We start from the raw sequence: 12,462 nt of genomic DNA on the forward strand, positions 1-12,462 counted from the left end.
CTACTTTTGTAAACATTCATTCATAGGCTAGGTTGTAGCAACCTCATTCAAGTATCACGTAGTATTCTCAACCTATCAACGTTACATTGAGCTGGGTGAATGGAATATGAATGACAGTCATCCAATATGTTATAATAGAAATAAGGCCGTGCTCATTAAAAAACATAATTGTCCTCCCTCGTCTTAAACGGCACAGACCGTCACTGGTACAGGATGTGCTACAGTTGTTTTAGGAGGATTGTTTGCTCATTTCTTCAACATCCTTTAGAACTTACATCAGCAAAAACGAACTCGACGCTTAACAGTTGCAGATTGTGTATTTCAAATCAGTGGCTTCAGTTTGCAACTTGCTTTGAAGTTGAATTCAAATGGATTTCAAATTCTATGAAAAAGGATCAAGGTATTTAGTCAGATATTACAATAATGGTAACAGCCTTACCACTTATGTCAGTCCAAGTGATTTGTTACATCAAGAAGTCAACCATAACGTGCCTTTGTGAGAAACCAGGACAAAGAGAGAGAACGAGAGAGCGAGAGAGAGAGAGAGAGCGAGAGAGAGAGAGAGAGAGAGAGAGAGAGAGAGAGAGAGAGAGCGAGAGAGCGAGAGAGAGAGAGAGAGAGAGAGAGAGAGAGAGCGAGAGAGAGAGAGAGAGAGAGAGAGAGAGAGAGAGAGCGAGAGAGAGAGAGAGAAAGAGAGAGAGAGAGAGAGAGAGAGAGAGAGAGAGAGAGAGAGAGAGAGAGAGAGAGAGAGAGAGAGAGCTAAGGGTGGGAGAGCTAAGGGTGGGAGAGTTAAATCTGATACTGATACTAATCTTTAGGCAAGGTCAAGACCTGGTTACACACCAGAGGCTAAACAGACAAACACCAATGGTCACTCCAAGCCCCATGAAGCTGTGATCTCTCTGAGGTTCTGACCTCAGCAAATGAAAGGCCACCGGCCTACTGGCAACCAACCACTAGCTGCCATCAGTCTTTCAATCCACAAATCTACCTAAAATCCCCTTTGGGCTAGCCATATTGCCACTGTACCTAGTGTTTATTTTTCCCTCAGTGGAAATGTATTGAAATGAGGAAATTCCTTTACAAAAGCTTGGATCGGTGTATCTTGAAGGGTCTCAAAACTGTCCCATGGAGGATACCCTTTGATCCTGACCTTTGACCTTTCAGGTTAAACCTCTCTTTTGCAAATTGCATGGATAGATATGGATAGACCACTTCTTTTCCTACGCACTTCTCAGTATTTGTCATTCAGACTTAACTTATTCAGTCGCATTACGTGCTCTGCAGTTGTGGCGACCTTGGGCACTCTGAATACATTTCTTTCAACTGCTGAAAACCCTCCCACTTGCTGGCCAACAGACTTTCTTGTGGCGTTTTTAGTACATTTTATCTTAAGCTATCCCTTTAAATACGGTGTAAATTCTGATTTTAATTTTGTCAACAGACAATAGAATATATTGAGAGAATGGGTTCAGAATATTAGTGATCAATGAAAGAAAGTCCTTTTAAATATATGCATATTCGTCTCTGTTTCAGCACCAATTGGTAGATCTAAAAATACTCTGATCTTGTAGATTATTTAGGTTTGGTAAAGTATTTATGAATCATAAAAAAAATGGTTTGGAGAGCCTTCACGCATGAATAAAAAGAGCTGTGTTTTTGATTCATTCTGAAAATTGCCACATTACAGTTTTTCAGCCCATGGTACTGTTGGAAGATTAATGTACATAGAATTATAATAGGGAGAATAGTGTACAATGGTAGGCTATGCCCTCGTCTATAGCCTGCACTAACCATGGAACTATGTGATGTTACTGAAACTGTTACAACTTGGTCTGTGCTCAGCTCCATAACGATTTAATTAGCCTAGATATTTTTTTTCACATTATCCACTATTACTAAGTATCCTCAGCAATAACCAGAGAAAATCAGGGTAGCCTATAAATAAGACATTCAAAGTGCCCATCCCTGTAAGTTAAAAGGCCGTACAATTTAAATTCTGCATAATCGCACAGCATTTCATAAACTTTACTGTGGGAATGTTGATATGCTTCAGTTTGCTGCCATATGACTGGTTTCACATTTCTCTCCAGCGATTATAAGGTAAAATAGATCTAAAACAAGTGTCATTTATATTTACAATTCCCTTCTCCAAACCGATTACTCATTTACCTAGCTCTTATCAATAGCTCTTATCAAGTTGTAAATTACAGTGCATGGAGAATGGTGTTGTAGATGCTTTTTCCACTTGGAACCGGTAGCTTCGCTAGACCTTGTTCATGGTTTCCTCGTGATTATCTGATGTGCTGGAGGCTGTAGCGGCACATAGACCTGGGATGCTGTGAGGGGGCTGGTGTCGAGTCCTGCCCTGCAGCAAGTGGCTTTACCCACAGACCCCATCCCCAAGGTTGTCGGTAGCTCCTGCAGGCTACATAGAACAGGTGGCAAGCCAACAGAAAAGGTTTACCTGAGATCTTAAGAATGGAAAATGAGCTGCAATAACTGTCAGTAACACTTGCAATGTGACCGAAAGCTGCTGTGTTTTGAGCTGTAACTTTTAATGCCAAAGTATGAATGCAATTCTCTCTGGAATTTTTGAGCTTGTGATAAAATGGTTCAGTAATGTAAAATTCATCTTTAGAAGTCCCACTATTTGAGTAAGATTTTAAACATGGAGCCAAGAAATGGTCCATTCTGACAAACACACACACTTACACAGACACATGCGTGCACACACACACACACACACACACACACACACACACACACACACACACACACACACACACACACACACACACACACACACACACATACACACACACACACACACACGCACACACACACACACAGACACACGCACACCTTGCATGAAACACCTTGCTAACCTCTCCCCTGTGAACCAATACTCGTTATTTCGACTGTCCTGTGAACTTCCCTGATGACCCCAAGGGAACTATCACCCTGAAAACCATGGGAATGCCCTCTGCCAAAATACCTATAGACTCCTGTGTAGAGCATGGCCGCCCAGTTCTAAGACTGATTGTTTGGGGTGCAACTTTTGTCAGGAGAATCCTTGGCCTTGGGCCCTACTAATTACTTTCTAATGTAACAACGATTCTTTTGAAGAGCTGTTTTCTCGCTGACCAAATCTCTTTAAAAGCATCCCCAGGGTGTGATGGAGGCCGAACGGGAGTGCGCTGTGGCAGGCCGCATCAGGGCCAGAGGGGAAGCTCAGGTTACACTTTGCTTGCTGTGATGCATCGTCCGTGGGACACCCAGGCTCCAGTCCCCCCTCTTATGCCCGTCCCTCCAGACCAGCCAGAGAAGCTACACAGAAACTCTGACACCAGTAGGGAGGATGCATTGTGCACATGAAATCTTACACTCAACTAATGGTTACAAATGTGTTTTCAAAGAGATCCTGGGTTCCCATATACACACGAACTCACTCGGCTAAATGTGCATGTACGCACAGACACACACATGCAGGCACACACACACACAAATTGGCAGTCATGCAGGTATTTTATGATATGTGTTGCTGAACTGGGGATGGTTTCAAAGAGCCTTTCCTTAGAGGGATGAGGCAGAGGAAGAGCAGTTTATCTCTGTCAGTTGTCAACTCTTCAATTGCTACTGTATATTCTCGTCAAAATGGTGGCACGTAAATAAATTCATATTTTCTTCAGTTCTTGTAAACAGCATACTAATGATGATCGTCCTGGATTATGTTACTTCAAATGCAAATATAACCATTTTTTTTAAAACAAGATATCTGACAATAACACTGTTATGCCCACAAATCTAGAGACTGGAAATCGCATGTGGGTTGTTGCTTTAAATGACACTTCACACGGATTTAAATGTCCCTATGCTTTCTTTTTTCTCACCCCTCAAATACAAAGTATTCCCTTCTAGGGGACTGATCTCTTATTAGCTGTCAGTTGCTTGTGTGCTACTCTCATTGTTTTCCCCAGTGCTGCAGGGTGTATGGTCAGCAGTCAGTCTCAGCCAGCAGTGACAGATAATCTTTCTGTGCACTACACCCCTGGAGTTAAAAGAGACCACTTGGGTGTTACAAAGAGCACCCCACTCGCTGTATTAAAAAGACTCCTATCAAATCTTATAACAAACAGATAACAGCCAAGCAGAAACAAGGAGCACTTCACGGTTCAAGAACTCTCAAACAATAACACTGAAATTAGGAACGTCTTTTTCTTCAATGGGGAAAGAGTTGAAGTATGTGCAGTACATATTTGATCCTTCTGAGGAAAGAAAATATTTTAAAAATGACTTTGCTATACCTTGATATGGCCATTCAATTATTTTGACGATTCAGTACTTTTAACATAAAGCTAATCAGACCATAACATAGCCTACCACATACATGTGAAACATACTGTATAATGTCGTATATATTTCCCAGTAATAGCAGTATCCACTAACTAAACAGGACAGGACAGGAGTGATGGGTGTTCTCCGATGAAATATGAAATATATGAGTATCTTCCTGTCTGATACAGACAGTTACAGTATCAGACAGTGCCAGGACCTCGTCTGAAGGTAATGTCAGCAGCATGGTGTTAACGTTAGACCCTTTTGTGGTTTGGGTAAATGTACATGACCACCGCGGGAGCACTCTTTCTTTTTTTTAATCGGTGTGTAACAGGCTCATGTAGAGCCAAACTGTCTGTGACACTTCAGAAATGAAACCTCTCAGCAGCAGTGGCCACAGCTGTGGTTGAATTATCAAGTACCTCTCCCCAGTCAGCATATGAACATGTCATAAGCATGGCAAAAAAAATCTGTAAAACTGTAATATTTTCTTCCAGCCTCATGGCAAAATGTGTAGAATAGCAGGAAATTAGCTTTAATAATGCAACATTCTCTCAGCCTCATTGCAAAATGTGTGATGTAGTAAGCCCTAGGGATAATAAATATACTGGATTTTGAAAGTAACAAACAATGATATTGATTATCTCTTATATAATCCATGATCTCTTCTTTATTTATATTCTGCTATGCAAAGTATAGGAGATTTAAATTGTACAATTGTACAATGACATCCCTACCCCTACAAGGTCTGAGTATAAGCCCCCCCCCCCCCCCCTCCCCCCAATATTCTGTCATGGATTTTGGGGGGACAGCTAATTTCCTGCAATACCACACATATTACCATGACACTGAGAAAAAAATTGCAGTTTTATAGCTAATCTCATGCTATTCTACACAATGTGTACACTCTCAACTGGTATAAAATCTCATAGCATCATGGTAAGATTTACCTACAGGCAAAAAAATCAAGCACAGAAAAACGACAGGCTGTCAGCCTACCCAATCATTTAAGGGAGCCGGGAAAGCAAATTTAACAGTTATAATGCCCCAGACGAGAAACTTAATTTACCAATTTGCGGGAAGACAAGATGTTAGGAAACAAACCAATTTGCCGTGTGTGCAGCGCACAACAAACCCCAGCCGTACTCCCTGGCCTTATGGGAGGTAATTATCCCTAAAAAAGGATGACATTCGCTATTAAGATGAAGCTGCATCAAAATGATAGAGACAGCCTCATTACAAGTAATTATGAGGGAATTAGAAACGTAATTTAACTAAACGAACAAATAATGTCCAGGATATTGAAGAAGCTGCCTGTACTTCTGCCAACTGCTGCAAGTCCCATTACAAAAACGGTACGTCATTAATAGAATGATGACATGCTTTATCTTCCCTCCTCCTTTCTGGGAGAGGAGGTCCTGGGGGGTGGGGGAGAGAAGGAGGATCTGAAACAACTGTTGCAGGGCTGTGGGACCTGGATCACTGAGTGTATGTCATGAAGCCTTATACAGTAGATAAATCCCCTCTTAAACGTACAAATAGAAAATGGAGAATACAAAATGGTTGTGCACAATGTCCATTACAGAATGATGAATGACTGATGGCCTTACATTTGGATTAAGCGCTGTAATTTAACATTATTCCTTTAAAGACAATACCGAACATCCTGATTTGGCCTCGTTTTGAAGCTTGGTCATAAAAAAAAATGCTAGTGGCCATGACTGAAGCCAAATAAGAGTTGTCTTGGGAGTGTGGTTTGATGTGAGTGTTTCTTGGGTGTGTCTTTTCCATTCTATCACAACAAACAAGGGCAGTAGTGAGTACAGAGAGGTAAGCAAACCCACTGGGCAAAAACTGGTTGAATCAACATTGTTTCCAGATCATTTCAACCAAAAATGTTATGTGATGACGTTGAATCAACGTGGAAAACTGAGAGGATTTGAAAAAAAGGAATCAATGTAAGGGAATTTCGTCTTTCCTTCACCCAACTTTTAACCTAAATCCAATGACATGGTGAAACGTTTTCTTGACCTAACGTTGAATTCATGTTAGTTGACAACTCAAGCAAATGGTATCAATTGCGAGTTGAATGTCCTATCTATCCTACAGCACAATATTCTAGAACTGGCTACTTTTGTCTCGTCTCGTCTCTCTCTCATGTTCACTGTTTACATCTTTTCTGGGAGTAGCTTTGCATCAGTTAGTAGCCTACAGAGTAATGTGAGAATAGTGCAATTGCTGAACTTATGTAGACACTCTAAACAAAGTGTTTTAAATAACTTTCAAATGTAACCGTTCCATATAGAATAAACCATACTTCCCATAATACTGTAAAAGTAGTGTTCTGCTAATATCGCCACGTGCCAATATTATACCTTCCTGTATGGTGTCCCATATATGCCCTCAATCTCACACAAATTATCAAGGAACCTACCAGGTACAACCCTAAATCCTTATTCATGGGCACCCTCATAGATATCATCCTGACCAACTTGTCCTCTAATTACACCTCTGCTGTCTTCAACCAAGATCTCAGCGATCACTGCCTCATTGCCTGCGTGCGTAATGGGTCTGCGGTCAAATGACCACCCTTCATCACTGACAAACGCTCCCTAAAACACTTCAGCGAGCAGGCCTTTCTAATCGACCTGGCCCTGTTATCCTGGAAGGATATTGACCTCATCCCATCAGTAGAGGATGCCTGGTTGCTCCTCAAAAGTGCTTTCCTCACCATCTTAAATAAGCATGCCCCATTCAAATAATGTAGAAGTAAGTGCAGATATAGCCCAAGTTTCACCCCAGATTTGACTGCCCTTGACTAGCACAAAAACATCCTGTGGCGTTCTGCATTTGCATCGAATAGCCCCCGCGATATGCAACTTTTCAGGGAAGTCAGGAACCAACCCAGTCAGTTAGGAAAGCTAAGGCTAGCTTTTTCAAAAAGAAATGTGCTTCCTGTAGCACTAATACCAAAAGATTTTGGGACACTGTAAAGTCCATGGAGAATAAGAGCACCTCCTCCCAGCTGCCACTGCACTGAGGATAGGAAACACTGTCACCACCAATAAATATACAATATTCGATCATTTCAATTAGCATTTTTCTACAGCTGGCCATGCATTCCACCTGGCTCCCCCTACCCCGGCCAAAATCTCAGCACCCCCTGCAGCAACTTACCCAAGCCCTCCCCTGCTTCTCCTTCACCTAAATCCAGACAGCTGATTTTCTGAAAGAGCTGCAAAATCTGGATCCCTACAGAACAGCTGGTCTAGACAATCTGGACCCTCTCTTTCTAATATTATCCCCCGAAATTGTTGAAACCCCTATTACTAGCCTATTCAACCTCTCTTTCGTATTGTCTGAGATCCCCAAAGTTTGGAATGCTGCCGCGGTCATCCCCCTCTTCAAAGGGGGAGACACTCTAGACAAAACTGTTATAGGCCTATATCCATCCTGCCCTGCCTTTCTAAAATCTTCGAAAGCCAAGATAACAAACATATCACAGACCATTTCGAATCCCATCGTACCTTCTCCACTATGCAATCTGGTTTCCGAGCTGGTCATGGGTGCACCTCAGCCACGCTCAAGGTCCTAAACGATATCATAACCGCCATCGATAAAAGAAAGTACTGTGCAGCCATCTTCATCGACCTGGCCAAGGCTTTCGACTCTGTCAATCACCGCATTCTTATCGGCAGACTCAACTGCCTTGGCTTCTCAAATGACTACCTCGTCTGGTTTACCAACTACTTCTCAGATAGAGTTCAGTGTGTCAAATTGGAGGGCCTGTTGTCCGGACCTCTGGCACTCTCTATGGGGGGGAGCCACAGGGTTAAATTCTCGGGCCGACTTTTCTCTGTATATATCAATGATGTCGCTCTTGCTGCTGGTGATTCTCTGATCCACCTCTACACAGACAACGCCATTCTGTATACACCTGGCCCTTCTTTGGACACTGTGCTAACAAACCTCCAAACGATCGTCAACGCCATACAACACTCCTTCTGTGGCCTCCAACTGCTTTTAAATGCTAGTAAAACTAAATGCATACTCTTCAACAGATAGCTGCCCGCACCCTCCTGCCCGACTAGCATCAATACTCTGGACAGTTCTGACTTAGAATATGTGAACAACTACAAATACCTAGGTGTCTGGTTAGACTGTAAACTCTCCTTCCAGACTCACATTAAGCATCTCCAATCAAAAATTAAATCTATAATCTATAATCTGGTGTCTGGCCAGTGCCTCAGCCTTCTGTAACACCTCTTGATATGGTAGGGTGTTCCCACAATGCTGTTGAACAACACATCCACCAGGTTTTGTATGTAGCCTGTGAAAGTGATAAAATATCACTCAATAAACATAAGTGACTCATTTCAGGAAACTAGGCCTATGTCACATGTCACTACTTCACAGGAGAGGTATTTGAATGTAAACACTTATTTTTCATCAAAATGTTTCTTTTGGCAGAAATGTCTTCTGGAACATGAACTTGAATGTGCCTTCGTAACAAACTTGTATGCCATCTGTAAATATGAGTTTAAAAAAATTATTATGAGCCTAGTTGGTTTAGCCACGTGAAAAGACAGGAACCTTCCCGCTAGCCACGATTGGCTGAGATAATGGATGGGCTGGTCATGCTGAGAGATGAGTTTGGATTGGTCTGCAATGTATGATGCTTCTGTCTATAACATGAGTTGCTCAGTATGTGTAAGTAATCCTTTCTAATGCAGTTTTTTTTATAAGATATCACAAAGTACTTCAAAAGTGTGGCTAATGCTCTCCACTTTCTGGAGGACGATTGTGCCACGCTGACTCTGAAAATGAGTCAGACGATAAGGAAATCCCTGATTTTAGTTAACATTTTAATTGAACCATACATTGTAGAGTCTTCTGAAATGGTGATCAACCGTGTTGTTGTCAGAGTGTTGATCAAGTTTTGAAATCAGTGGAATGCCCAGTGGAAGCAGCATATCATAGCTAAAGAGAATTCTGGCAATTTCATTGCAAATATGCAGAGGGAGTCAACCAGAGAACACCGATGGCTGTTGTATAAAATACCTGTCTCCAGATTACATCTTCAAACAAAGGGCAACCATGGCATCCTTGACAGGGGAGGAGAAGCGTTCACCCATGTATACGGGTAAGAAAGTCTAGTTAGCTACATTTTCAGATATTATATATTTCTAGTTTTGTCAGACTTTTTCATTGCAAGTCAAAGCGTACTGTTAGCTAGCTAGCTAAAGTTATCTGGCTGGCTAGCTAGCGTTACATGATCTGTATTGTAATATTATTTGTATCTAAGCAATCCATTTGCATTGCTAGTTGTAGCCTAATGTTAGCTAGCTAGCTAACATTGAACCTAGTTGGTTAGCTTTAGCTACCTGCAGATTCATGCATGGTAGTAACGTTATGAGTTGGTATTATGGTTTATTATTTAGCTAGCTACATGTCTAAACAAAAGACTCCACTATGCAAATAACTATTTCACTGTACAGTTGACAGTTTCTATGTTTGTGCATGTGACAAATACACTCTGATTTTATTTCATATACTGTGTGTTTTCACGAGACTGTAATGTGAAGAACAACATGACTTGCACCAAAGTCAAATTAGGATATAACGTTAGGCCAACAAGACAGTGTCTAAGTTTTAAAATTATTTGGTAGAATGCCCTGGCACCTATTACCATACACCATTCTTTTGTCTTGCCTATTCACCCTCTGAATGGCACACATACACAATCCATGTCTCAATTGTCTCAAGACGTAAAAATCCTTCTTTAACCTGTCCTCTCCCCTTAATCTACACTGATTGAATTGTATTAAATAAGTGACATAAATCAGGGATCATAGCTTTCACCTGATCAGTCTGTCGTGTAAAGAGCATGTGTTCTTAATGTTTTGTAAACTCAGCGTCAACAGTTGTCTAGAAAGGATCAACAACCAACTGGACAGAGCTTGAAGAATTTAAAAAATAATAATGTGCAAATACTGTACAATCCAGGTTTGCAAAGCTCTTAGACTTACCCATAAAGACTCACAGCTGTAATCACTGTGGGGGGGGGGGGGGGTCATGCAAACACAATTTCCCTTTAGCCCACCCATTTCCAGTTAATGTAAAACAGAATCATGAAAAATCACTTCTGGCTCAAGCTCTCTTTTTTAAACATTAGACCTAAATACAGGGAGCTGGTAAATGGCGACGGATGACAGGCCTGCCTCAAGAATCTCATTATTCCTTCTTCAAATTCATTTAAGGAGCAAAACAGGTCTTGAGAGTTGTCTGGCTTAATGCATTGCGATCGCTTTTAGAACTAATTTCTGGAAGCAACCTCATGACTCTGCATCTCGTCAAGGTGCTATGTTTTATAACCTTCCCCTACATTACACTCAGAAAAGTGTTCCAAACAGGTTCTGCGGCTGTCCCCATAGAATAACCCTTTTTGGTTCCAGGTAGAACTCTTTTGTGTTCCATGTTCCGTGTTCTACGTGGAAAAGGTTCTACATTGATCCCTAAAGGGTTCTACCTGGAAACAAAAGAGGTTCTTCAAAATGATCACCTATGGGGCCAGCCGAAGAACCCTTTTGGTTCTAGATAGCATCTTTGTTCCTATGAGTGTGCTGTATAAACGTACACAAGTCTCCTATGGAAATCAAATGCTGGCTAACATGAGACTAAATTGCTTACGAAACCAAATGAGGGTTGAATTCCTGAATATTATTATTTATACAAGGTTTGTCTATGTTGAAAATTGGCTATAATGATGACATAATCCTGTGATTTGAAATTTCACCCGCAAAACAGTTTACGTTGATTACTTTTTTTGAATCCAATGTATTTTCTGTGCAGACTCCACGTCACGATAAATTGATAATTACATTGAAACAATGTTGATTCAACCAGTTTGTGCCCAGTGGGATGGTATTTCTTTAGGAATGTAAACAGTAGCAAATGGCATTTTGATATTTGGGGTGACAAATACAATAAAGAAAACATAAAGTTGTAATGATGACATGACACTTTGTTCGAGCCATGTCAAACATGATATTGGTATTATTTGTATTTCAGATCAAACGTGCAGTCTAACTGGAACAGAATTACCCTATACTCTAATACAGTCATATACAACTGAAGTCGGAAGTTTACATACACTTAGGTTGGAGTCATTAAAACTCGTTTTTCAACCACTCCACAAATTTCTTGTCAACAAGTCGGATAGGACATCTACTTTGTGCATGACACGAGTCATGTTTCCAACAATTGTTAACAGACAGATAATTTCACTTATAATTCACTGTATCACAATTCCAGTGTGTCAGAAGTTTACATACACTAAGTTGACTGTGCCTTTAAACAGCTTTGAAAATTCCAGAAAATCATGTCATGTTTTTAGAAGCTTAGGATAGGTGAATTGACATCATTTGAGTCAATTGGAGGTGTACCTGTGGATGTATTTCAAGGCCTACCTTCAAACTCAGTGCCTCTTTGCTTAACATCATGGGAAAATCAAAAGAAATCAGCCAAGACCTCCAAACGCCTGCAATTTCCAAATGCCTGAAGGACCACGTTCATCTGTACAAACAATAGCAAGCATAAACACCATGGGACCACGCAGCCATCATACCGCTCAAGAAGGAGACGCGTTCTGTCTCCTAGAGATGAACGTACTTTGGTGCGAAAAGTGCAAATCAATCCCAGAGCAACAACAAAGGACCTTGTGAAGATGCTGGAGGAAACAGGTACAAAAGTATCTACATCCACAGTAAAAAGTAGTCCTATATTGACATAACCTGAAAGGCCGCTCAGCAAGGAAGAAGCCACTGCTCCAAAACTGCCATGAAAAGCCGGTTGCAACTGCACATGGGGACAAAGATCGTACTTTTTGGAGAGATGTCCTCTGGTCTGATGAGAAAAAAATAGAACTGTTTGGCCATGATGACCATTGTTATGTTTGGAGGAAAAAGGGGGAGGCTTGCAAACCGAAGAACACCATCCCAACCGTGAAGCACGGGGGTGGCAGCATCATGTTGTGCAGGTGCTTTGCTGCAGGAGGGACTGATGCACTTCACAAATAGATGGCATCATGAGGGAAGAAAATGATGTGGATATATTGAAGGAACA

Source organism: Oncorhynchus clarkii, chromosome 23 (assembly GCF_045791955.1).
Source record: "Oncorhynchus clarkii lewisi isolate Uvic-CL-2024 chromosome 23, UVic_Ocla_1.0, whole genome shotgun sequence".
In the NCBI taxonomy this organism is placed as follows: Eukaryota; Metazoa; Chordata; class Actinopteri; order Salmoniformes; family Salmonidae; genus Oncorhynchus; species Oncorhynchus clarkii.